The sequence below is a fragment of the Juglans microcarpa x Juglans regia genome, chromosome 5S, assembly GCF_004785595.1.
Source record: "Juglans microcarpa x Juglans regia isolate MS1-56 chromosome 5S, Jm3101_v1.0, whole genome shotgun sequence".
In the NCBI taxonomy this organism is placed as follows: Eukaryota; Viridiplantae; Streptophyta; class Magnoliopsida; order Fagales; family Juglandaceae; genus Juglans; species Juglans microcarpa x Juglans regia.
The window spans coordinates 18,396,467-18,406,315 of record NC_054603.1 but is presented as its reverse complement, the minus strand read 5'-3'; the positions used below and the strand labels follow the sequence as shown (position 1 = coordinate 18,406,315).

Below are 9,849 nucleotides of genomic sequence, written 5' to 3'. Positions count from 1 at the left end.
TGACTTTGAAGATAAGCATGTTTGTTTTTGAAAAGAAATCTAAAAACGACGTTATATGTTTATTCTGCATATGCATAAATTCTATATAAGAGAAAGTGTTTTCTGTCATGACTAGTGTAGACATGAGCTAATTTTGTGCATTATGTTTCTAAACAATGCAAAAAGAGCGAATATGAAAATCTAAAAGTTTTTGTTATGAATAAGTGAAGATGTTTTGATTCTGTTTATTTCATACATGTGAAATGATCTGAAGCTATTCAGTATTTTGTTTTGATATAATGTGTTATCTGAAAACGACCGCATGAAGTTCTGATTCTGTATCTAAATGTGATCCGGTTCCGATGATGTTCTGGTCTGTTTATGTTAAGGCTCATCCACTGGTATAATGATGGTTTATAACCCTACCATGGCGGTGAAACATAGTATACGGCCCAACCACAGGTATAATGGTGGTTTATAGCCCTACTACGAGAGTGAAGCATGGTATACGACCCAACCTCGGGTATAATGGTGGTTTATAACCCAATCACGGGAGTGAAGCATGGTATATGGCCCATCCACGTGTATAATGGTAATTTATAACCCTACCACATGTGTTAAATATGGTATTTGTCCCGATGTGATGCTATGAGATGAAATAAAAATAATGTATCAGTTTGGATATGCCAAAGGATTTTCTTCTTGGGAAAAAGTTTGTTTCTTGAAAATTTCGCTCTGATGTTTCCTACCAAGTTTTGTTTATGCATTCGGAAAGTAAATATGTTGTTTCTGTATTATGAAAATAAATGTTTTGTTCTGCATACCGAACTTTATAAATGCTCATGTTTACATACTAGTATAAGTTCTCTACTTACTGAGTTGTTGATAACTCACATCCTATCTCCGCAATATTTTTTAGATATTTTGATGGTTCAGATGAGGATCAAGATTATGAGGCATTGGGTGAAATGATCTAAGTATAGTGGATTAAGCATTGAAAGTTTTTATCAATATTGGCGATTTTTTATTAAGAAATTTTATTGTGTTATGATGACTTGACAATTTGGAAAATTAGTTATATTGAGGATATTAGTTTGAATCAAAATTTCTATATGATATTGAGAATTTGGAGTCTATATTTATATTGTTGAAATGTGAGTTTAAGTGATAGAAAGTAACTCTCCGACCCGTGCGGGACAGTGGCGTTATAGCTAGTATCAGAGCCAGGTTTGAGGTTCTACTGACTATAAAACATATGAGGTTTAAATATCTATGGGTTTTAAGAAGTAATTTCAGATTTGAGGTATATAAATTTGAGGATTTAGATTTTGCATATTCTAAGAAATGATTTTTATAGTATTTCAGGTTTTAGATCTGGTAAGCTTATTTTGTAGGGTGTAGGACATGACTTGGATATGATTTAAGGTTTAGATTTTGTAATTGACATAAGTATGACCAAAAGACAGGTTTAAAGTTCTATAGACTATAGTATATGGGGTTTTGGGTTATCAGGGTCTTTAGGAAATAATTTTCAGTTTTGATGTTTAGAATTTTGCGGACTGCAAGGAAAAATCTTGTTGGTCTTATAGGTATTCAAATTTTCAGGCTTTAGGAAAGATGTTTTATGGAATTTGAGGTGTTGGATTTTGTAGATTTTTAGAACTGATTTCATGACGATTGAGATTTTAAATTTTGTAGTCTCATGTTGTGGACTTTACAAATTGACTTGGATAAGATTGAAGGTTTAGATTTTAGAAATATATTGTTACTGCGGTTGCGTGTACATTATATATATATATAGGTATTTTTATAAATTCAAAATATTTTATGCATATTCGTTTTGTGGTTAAAACCATTTGCATATGTTTATATGAACTCTATATTTTGAAACGTTTATTAAAATGCAAGTTTTCCAGATCCCACCTCGTCGTCAGTTATGAAACATTTCAGATCTGAACGCGACTGAAAACAAAAGAGAGTGTTCAAGAGTGTAAATGAGTGTGATGAAATTCAAGGTGTGAGATTCTACAGACTATAATGAGGAGTGTGATGCTATTTAAAGTTTGAGATTCTGCAGATTTAATGGATTGAATTTTCTTTCGAAATCTGAGGTTTAGAGATGCTTCATATTTTTTAAAGGTGATTTTGATGAGATTTAGGCCCCGTTTGTTTTCAGAAAACATCTCATCTCATCTAATCATTACAACTTTCTCAACTTCCAATACAAAATAAAATAAACAATTAAACTTTTTCAAATCCCTAAAAAAAATAATATTAAAAAATATATTCTAACAATACTTTATTCAACCTTTTAACTTTAATCTCAACTCATCTTATCTCATTTGCGAAAACAAACGAGGCCTTAAGGTCTTAGAATTTTGCAGACACCCGAATACGATTTTTGATGATATATTAGCACTTGTGGACCGATGAAATATGTTCCATGAAATCTGAGATTTTAGATTTTTGCATATTTTAGGAAAACGATTTTTAAGAAATTCGAGATTTTAATTCCGATATGTGTAATTCTGTGGACTGTAGGAATGATTCTGACAAGATTTAAGGTTTAGACTTCCGGTTGACTTCTTGGAAAGAGTTTTGGTTAGCAACTTGAGGCCTAGACTTGTAATATTGATGTTTTAGAGGCCAATCATGTTGGTATAATTTCTGAATTTAACTCAGGTGAGTTAAAAATGTATGGACTGGTTAAATGTAGGTTTAGCAAATTTTAGAGGTACGTGAGTTAGTTGCATTGTGTTTATGACTATAAGTTGTTAAAGTGAACAATGGAAGCATTGGTTTGGTGATATTATAGTTTGAGAGTTTATTTCATTACTTCTATGAGGTCCATGAATTATGTGGAGAGTTCGGAATTATTATTTTGGTCTTTAATTGCATTATTGAGGTTTATATTTTAGACTTGAAATTGCAGTGTGTGTGAATGTGTATGGCTAGGGGAAATATGGGAGAATATGATCGACAACAATGGAGAGTTAGAATTTGGAATATTAGCTTCGACAAAATGATGGATGATTGAGGTAGGCATGGAATGGTTGTAGCAGACAAATATTTAGGCTTTGCTTGTGGTACTAGCAAATTTAATTTCAAGGACGAAATTTTTCTAAAGGGGGAAGGATGTAACACCCGAGCCCAGCACGAAACTCGCATTTGATTTTATATATATGTATATATATATATATATATATATATATATATATATATATATATATATATATATATATAAGGATGAAAAGCTCACTTGGGCTTTAATGAGTAAATTTGGGTTTAAGCTACGAGCCCATTTTACTTACGAAGATCTAACCCATGTTTTGTTTTGTTTTGTTTTTTTTAAATGTTAGTTATCAATTTCAAACGAATTAGGGTTACAACTCTAGAGTCCATTTTCTCTTTAAAATTCTTAAATTCATGTTCTTTATATATATATATATTATTCAGCCTCGTGCACCATCCTTTTTATTTTCAAATCTCAGTTAATCCATCTCTAGTTTCTCTTCACCAAACATCACGTTATTTTTCTTTCCCTCCCCATGTTCAGTAATTCGGCTGACGCCCATCAAGCTGCAACAGCAGCAACCACTGTCCTCCATGCACGTAAGTTTCGCAGCATGCATTCACCCAGCCATAACTGCCAGCCTCCATCACACGAAAACACCTCCCCAACACAAACAAGAAAACCGCAGCTCCTCCTTGCACAACATATACCACCATCACCGAGGCCTGGCCCGTGCTAAGCAAGAAACAAAAAACACAGCAAAGTTTCCCCCCGGTAGGACCTCTGCGTCGCATCGCATAACCACGGACCTAGCCCAATGACAACAGACCCAGGACGGCAAATTGTTGCTCAGCCATCGTAGACGTATGGACTTATAGTACTAAGTCAGTATACTGATGCTTTTAACAGAGTAATTATAAATTGATCATGTTTTAGTTTTTATTTATTAAACTCATTTTCCATGAGGTTTGTTATAAATACAGATTAAATAAATATTTGAAATATGTTATTAGTATTAATATATACTTTTTTAGAAGTACATAGTAATGCAAGATTTTTATTTTGAACTCTTTGAAGAGAAACTAATTAGTCTATTTTTTTATTAAATGAAATATTTGCCCTTCTACTTTAATCAGTTTTGTTTTAATGAGTCTTGGAAGCATAAATGTATTGTATGGCAGAATTGTATTTATTATTAACATTGTTATGCAATTTTAGAAATATTCTAAGTTTAATAGTTATGTGGATATTGAGGAATTTAGGAAGTGATGGTATTTTAGAATTAAGAGAAATTTTAGCTTTTTGAGGAATTAAAATAGGCACTTCAGGTGTAATATGAGATTATCTGTTCATTGGAGATTTATTTAATTTACATTAATTTTTATAGGTGACGATTGACAATTGTTCAGTACTGTTGTCGAGAATTTTCTGTAAAGCTAAGAAGCCTAGGTAAGCGGGGTTCATAAACTAATTTTGCGTAAAAGAAATGAAATGACGTTGACTTTGAAAATAGGCATGTTTGTTTTCATAAAGAAATCTTAAAACGACCTTATATGTTTATCTTGCATAGGCATAAATTCTATATAAGAGAAAATATTTTCTGTCATGACAAGTGTAGACATAAGTTAATTTTGTTTATTATGTTTCTGAACTATGCAAAAAGAGCAAATATGAAAATCTAAAAGTTCTTGCTATGAATAAATGAAGATGTTTTGATTCTATTTATTTCGAACATGTGAAATGATCTGAAGCTATTCAGTTTTTTGTTTTGATATGATGTATCATCTAAAAACCTTGGCAAAAAGTTTTGATTCTGTATCTGAATGTGATCTGGTTCCTATGATCTACTGCTTTGTTTCTGTGAAAGCACAACCACGGGTATAATGGTGGTTTATAACCCTACCACGGGGGTGGAACATGGTATAGAACCCAACCACGGGTATAATGGTGGTTTATAACCATACCATGAGGGTGAAACATGGTATACGGTCCAGCCACAGGTATAATGGTGGTTTATATTTCCACTACGAGGGTAAAATAAGGTATATGGCCCAGCCATGGGAATAATGATGGTTTATAACCCTACCATGGGGCTGAAACATGGTATATGGCCCAACCACGGGTATAATGGTGGTGTATAACCCTACCACGGGAGTTAAATATGGTATTTATCCCGATATGATGCTATGAGATGATATGAATATAATGTTTCTGTTTGGATTTGCCAAAGGATTTTCTTTGTGGGAACAAGTTTGTTTTTCTAAAAATTTTGTTCTGATTTTTTGTACCAAGTTTTGTTTATGCATTCTGAAAGTAAATATGTTGTCCCTGTATTATGAAAATAAATGTTTTGTTCTGCATATCGGACTTTATAAATGCTCATATTTACATGTTAGTATAAGTTCTCTACTTACAGAGTTATTGATAACTCACCCCTTATCTCCACAATATTTTTTTAGATATTTAGATGGTTCAGCTGAGGATCAAAATTATGAGGCAATGAGTGAGATGATTTAAGTATAGTAGATTAAGCATAGAAAGCTTTTATGAGTATTGGCGATTTTTTATAAGAAATTTTATTATGTTATGACGACTTTGCATTTTGGAAAATTGGTTATATTGAGAAAATTAGTTTGAATCAAAATTTTTATATGATATTGAGAATTTGGAGTCTACATTTATATTGTTGAAATGTGAGTTTAAGTGATAGGAAGTAACTCTCTGACCCGTGCGGGACTGGGGCGTTACAGTTTCTAATTGAAGCGCCCAACTTCTAGATTCCGGGAACGTTGTCTTGCAAGAAAACATGACTAACACATCAATCATGTGGGAAAGTCTCCAACATCCTTCAGATTCATTTCTACCAAAGATGAAAATGAGTACTAATATGTAGCTCACATCATGGAAGAGCCAGTCAGATCTAGGTGTTGGAACCTTTTCTCTCGGTATTTTGTTTTTAATCTTCCAGAAATACACATTTGGAATGGCAGTTGCCCTTACTGGCGAAGTGGGCCATGGAATGGTCAGATCTTTATTGGAATACCAAAAATGCCTTATGATATCTTGATGGATTTAATCTTATAGATGAAAAACATGGATTATTCTTGTTAATTTTTGAGTTCTCAAACAAGTCGTGGTTATTGCATTACGTCTTGAGTGCTGAAGGAAACTTATTGTGTAACGCCCCGATCCCGGAAGTCTGGAGAGTTAGCTCTTAATACTTAATATCAATTCCAATATCACAACTATAAAATTCAGAAAACTCAATAAAAAATTAATTTATTTACTCAACCCAAGTATCCATGTTCCTTCACCGAACAACAAAGAAATTCTCAATAAAATAAATTAGAATCTCACCAAAGACTCGAAAATATCCTTAATTCAACATATCAAAATATCCAAAAATAATCAATTTACTATCTATGACTCTCAAATAAGTACTTGTACCCTTGAGCACTTATTCCTATACGATCATCATAACTTGCTAAAATTTCCTACTCTTGTTCTCCAGTTGAACCATAAAAAACATCTGAAAAATGTTTGGAGATAAGGGTTGGGTTATCAACAACTCAGTAAGCAGAGAACATATACTAGTGTGTAAACATGAGCATTTACAGAGTTCATAATACAAAACAAAATACTTTCTTTCAGAATGCAGAATCATAATAGAGTCAAAACATGTTATTAAAATATATCAGAGCGAAAGTTTGAAAATATTCAAAATCAAAATCCCTTTGGCATTGTATAAACTGAAACATCACATCTTATCTTATCATATCAGAACATATACCATGTTTAACCCCTGTGGTAAGGTTGTGCAAACCCCAGCAGCTAACCGAGTAGAAACAGAATGTGAATCTTCCCCTTATTCATCCTCGAAGCCCCTAGTGTGCACATAGGAAAAACCATGCAGAAAATCACTTTGTTTCAAAAGTGGGTGCACCAGAAATAGAAAAGTTGGTACCAACCCAAACAGAGGCCACAGTTTTACACCCATGGTAACGTCAGAATGGAACAGAAACAGAATCTTATGCCAGAGGTTTTCAGAAAACACATCATATCATATCAGAGTACTGAACATCTTCAGAACGGAACATAATCAGATTACAAAACATAATTTTATGCATAAAATTTCATAGTCGCTCTCTTTTGCAAGGTTCAAATACAAAATGTAAAAAATAAGCTCATGTCTACACTAGTCATGACAGAAAATACTTTCTTCTTAAACAGAATCTCTTGAGTAATGTAGAACAAATAACTGAGGAAGTTCAAATTTCTTTTCATAACCAAACATGTATATTTTCCAAAAATAACCTCAGCTCATTTTATTTTATGTAAAGTCTAGGATAGGAACCTCGCTTACCTGAATTTCTTAGCTTAACAGAATTTTTTGTAACACCCCGTATTTTAGTGTATTTTTATTGAAGGATTATTTTTATTTTATTCAAAAATTATTCTCTTGTTTTAAAATTATTGGATTTTAATTGGATTATTTTTAGGATTTTTTAATTGGTGAAAATTAATTTTTATGTGCTTTCTTAATATTATTTATTGTTGTGCATTTAAATTATTTTTCATATTTAATTAATTACTGTGGGATTTAATCATTTCAAATTGACTTTACCATTACGTTTAAATTATTTTATTTAACTTGAGGTTTTGAAATCGTTTTCGTTGGATCATTTTTGTGACCCAAGTTTTGAGGATTGGACCTCATTTCTTTTTCCTCCATTTTTCTTTCCTCTCCTTTTCTTTTCTCTTTCTTTTCTTTTTCCCCTTATTTCTCCTTCGGCCTTCTCTCCCGCGCGACCCAGCCCGCTCTCCCTCTCTCCCGTGCGTCCGTCGCCCATACCCAACCCGCCGCCGTGACCGTCACCGCCCACCCCAATTGGTTCCCCAGCTGCCGGCAACCTTACCACACCATCCTCACCTCCATTCTCGCCGCCGTTAACCACCAGTAGCCCTTCAAAGCCGCGGCGTCACTTTCGCTCCAGCGCTGCCGTTGCACCACCATTGGCCACCATCTTCACACCACTTCATCCTCGACCTCTTAGCAACCCATTGGACCCAACCCCACCTCCGATCCGTCACCGATGAAGCACATCTAACTCCATTTTCGTTTTGGACATTTTTGGCCTAAAAACACCCCTTGCGCCGCCACCCACGGCAAACCACCGCCACCACTAGCTTCACCGACCTCCCTAGGCCATACTCTATCAAATTTGGGTCTTCATTTGTCACCGTTGAAAAGTGGGTATCTGTGACGCACGGCCACAGTGTTTTTCACACTGTTCGACAGCTATTTTTCCACTTCGAGCACACCCGTGATCCTCGGAAAATTATTATATAGCATTGTTAGTATTTCTCCAAATAACTTTCGTAATTTAAATGTATTTTTACACTAACCCATTTCACTGTATTTTTTGGCATGCTGGACTGAGTCCGAGGAGTTCGGGGGTCGAATGGATTTGTGAATGGAGATGTTTGGTTGGTTTGGTTTATTTGGTTCGGTTGTTGATGACTTGTTTTGATTGGATTTGTTGGGATTGGTTCTGGATGGATGTTGGATCAGTGTTGGTGCGTGTTCATATCATTATTTCATGCATGATCATGTTTGTAAAGAAAACTGGGTTTTCGTGCATTACATTCATGCTCATGTGTGATTTGAAAGGCTGTGATTTTATGTGATATTATTTTTGGGTGCGTGTGTATCACGACTCCAAGCCGAGATGGGGCATTAACTCGGTGGAGCTCCTCTGGTTACTCGGGAGCAGAATATACTGAGTAACGTCTCCTGGGTTGTCGCCGGGCAACAATGGGATCGGACGAGATGGTCTCGTACCGACTCCGTGGTCCTTCTGCTGGCGGGGACTAGAGGATGTCTGGCCACGTACGCGATGGGCGCGGAACTGGGCATCGCTCGTTGTGTAGTGTGGGTGCTTGGCCATGTACGCGCCGGGCGTGGAACTGAGCACCGCTACGTAGCTAGGACGTGCGGATGGTCCATAGGGGAGGCCATGGTGCATATGGAAATTAATGCACTATTTTCTGGGAAAATAGTGCGAGTTGGATTTCTGGGTAAATCATTTTCTGGGAAAATGTTTTACGGATATTTTGGGCCAAAATGGGATTTTGGCGTGTGTTGAAATAATTATTTTCGGGGAAAATAATGTGTTGAGTAAAATGCATATTTTTCATGTGCATGCATGTTAGTTGCATTTAATGCATTTTATATTACGTTGTTATTTTGGGTCATACTTACCTGCGATACCATTTTGTGGTAACGCAGATTTTGATGCAGATGAGGAGGAGGGCAAGCCTGAGGAGACTGCTCCGCTCGAGGAGTGATCTGGGATCACTCGTTTATTTATTTGAAAACTATTGTAATATATTTTTATGGATGACTGTATAACTGCCATTTAAATTTTTACTGATGTTTGATTGTAAATAAATTCTGGTACTTAGTTGACTATCCACTGCGTTATTTTATTTGTACACTGTTGCATGTACACACACTGGCACTTCGTTGGGATGTGTGACCGCGTTGTCACCATCCTGGTATCTCGATTCCCGTGTCTCCTTACATGGGGGTCGTGGGCACCACAGGTGGTATAAGAGCAGTTCGGCTCTTAGTAAAATCACATGTCCCTTAGGATAATACCAGAAAATTATTTTTATTATTATTTTAAAATAATAAAATTTTTGTTTAAGTGGTGTAAGTTAAGTTATTTATTTTATATTATGAGTTTATTGCTATTTTATTTTATGTTAATTGATGTTATTTGAATTATTTTATTTATCGCTTTAATTAATGTTTACTTTTGGTTGAGTATGATTTATCTGGATTGAAGCGGGGT

The 9,849-nt window shown here is 34.9% G+C and overlaps 1 long non-coding RNA gene across 1 annotated transcript; it reads right to left on the bottom strand.

Moving 5' to 3' along the window:
• Window positions 1-361: 361 nt before the first annotated feature.
• LOC121268520 lies at window positions 362-5,204 on the bottom strand. The gene is made up of 2 exons (XR_005941181.1): window positions 5,110-5,204; window positions 362-497 (listed from the first exon to the last, which is right to left on the bottom strand). It is a non-coding gene; the product is annotated as an uncharacterized LOC121268520 (long non-coding RNA).
• Between the last annotated feature and the right edge of the window lie 4,645 nt (window positions 5,205-9,849).